Raw genomic sequence first — 2,141 nt, 5'->3', positions numbered from 1 at the left:
TCACTCTCGCGAGACTTCCGCTCTGCTCCTAAGGCTGCTCCTCCTGAGCTCGCGAGAAGGACTACCCGGCCGCCCCGGCATCTTCCAGGAGCTGTCCGAGGTGCTAGTTCCCGGGCCCCGGCCGGATCAGGTGGTTGACGGGCACCTCAGGGACAAGAGCATGGCGTGTAGGTGGAAGGAAGAGACCCAGAGATGGGAGCCTGGCACCAGCAGCCAGAGCCTCAGCTTCCATGTCTGTAAACTGGGGAGAATAACCTCCTATACCTATGCCAGGAGCCTCTGGGACGTGCCAGAAAGGAGTGAGAAAGAGCTGAGAGCAGGAGAGTGTGGTGACTGCGGAAGGTCCTTCAGATCTGCAGGCGCAGGGGGAAAGAGAGAACAGAGGACGGAAGATCGGAGATGATATTCAGAGAGGCAAGGACACAGATCCACGGAAAGAAGACATAGGAGGACGAGAAAGAAGAGCTGCAAACAGAGACAGAGACACACGGAGAGAGAGACTGAGATGAGAGCTCAAGGCCTGGAGAGAAAAAAGACATGGAAAGATAAGATAGGTCAGGGACCATAAAGAAGCAAGAAAGAGGCAAGAAATAGAGACAAATTACGCAAAGGAGCAGAGAGAGAGAGAGAGAGAGAGAGAGAGGAGAGGCTTAGAAAAAGAAAGAGACTCAGAAAAAGGAATGAAAGAGACAGTGATATGCAGAGATGAACACCAAGAGAGAGTAGAGGCAATGGGTAAATGTTTAAAAACCCAGAGCTTTGGAGGGTTGAGAGAGACCCACTTGGAGAGATGGGCTGGGAGTGAAGACAGGATTTTATTGTGATTGGTGTTTACACAGTAAACCTCCGTGGGATCTCTACAGCCAGGTCCAGGGCCACTGTCTGTCCTGCCAGCCAATTGCTCCTTCCCCCACACCATACACCCACCCTCCACCCCCCACCCACACCATCCTAGGCCTGGAAGGGGGCCTCAGTGGGTGGGAGACACTGCAGGGATTCTTTGCCTAGAATAAGGGCCCATTGTCTGGCTCCAGCCTGCCAGGAGTGGGGCCTCACTCCCACAGCTGGCATGAAAAGGGGGTGGCAGTGAAAAAAGGCAGACAAGAACTAGTGTGGCAGAGGGGAAAAGGAGGGAGAGAGCCTCGGTGCCTGGGAAGGGCTGAGCAGGAAGCATCATCCTGCCACCAGGCCAACCAGGAAGGAACGGTCCTGGGCTTCGGGGCAGGACAACTGGGTTCTGTGTCAGTCCTGTCCCTGGTTGACCCACATGCTCTCTCTCCCTGCTATAATGCAAGCCAAGGCTGGTTTACAGAGCTGTGGAAAGGAGCCAATGAGATGACAACTGGGAACCTGTCGAAGTTATCAAGTGTGGCTGCTACAGGGAAAATGTTGGGAGTCCATGTGGGCCTCAGGAAAGATATAGGGGTTCACATAGGCCTTTAGGAGAGAGATCTGAGGTCCACACTGGGATCCACAAGGAAGATGTTTGGAAACCACATGGAATTTATAGGAGATATCTTATGGTTCATGTAGGTCCTACAAGGGAAATATTGGGGTTCCCATCTGATGACCACGGACAATTTTTCTCCACTCAGAAGAATCAGAAGGGTCTCCTATTTGATAAACAACTAATGTAGGAAGAGTGAGCAGGTCCAAAGCCAGAAGCCCACCTTTGTCCCAGTAGATTGTACCTTCCCTATTTAGGTAAATGGAAGGGAACAATGATCATTTAAACAAACGTTTACTTAATAGGCATTTGCTGGTTACCTATCATGAGAAGAAGCATACAGCAGTGGTTAAGAATATAAACCTAGAAGGCAGACCTTGCCCCTTCCCTGCAGTGTGAATTTGAGCAAGGTACTAATCCTCACTGAACCTTAGTTTTCCACATATGTAAAATAAGGATGGTGATAATGGGACCCGTGTCTTAGGGTTCCTGCAAGGATGAAATGAATTAATACATGCAGACACATGTAACATATGGGACTGCCTGGTATACAGTAAGTATTTAATGATCTGTAAATAGATGGATAAAACAATTTTTAAAAATTAAAAATAAAGTATTTAAGCCAGGCACGGTGGCTCACGCCTATAATCCCAGCACTTTGGGAGGCCAAGGCAGGCGAATCACTTGAGGTCAG

Source organism: Gorilla gorilla, chromosome 16 (genome assembly GCF_029281585.2).
Source record: "Gorilla gorilla gorilla isolate KB3781 chromosome 16, NHGRI_mGorGor1-v2.1_pri, whole genome shotgun sequence".
NCBI lineage: Eukaryota > Metazoa > Chordata > Mammalia > Primates > Hominidae > Gorilla > Gorilla gorilla.
Note: the sequence above shows the minus strand (reverse complement) of the source record.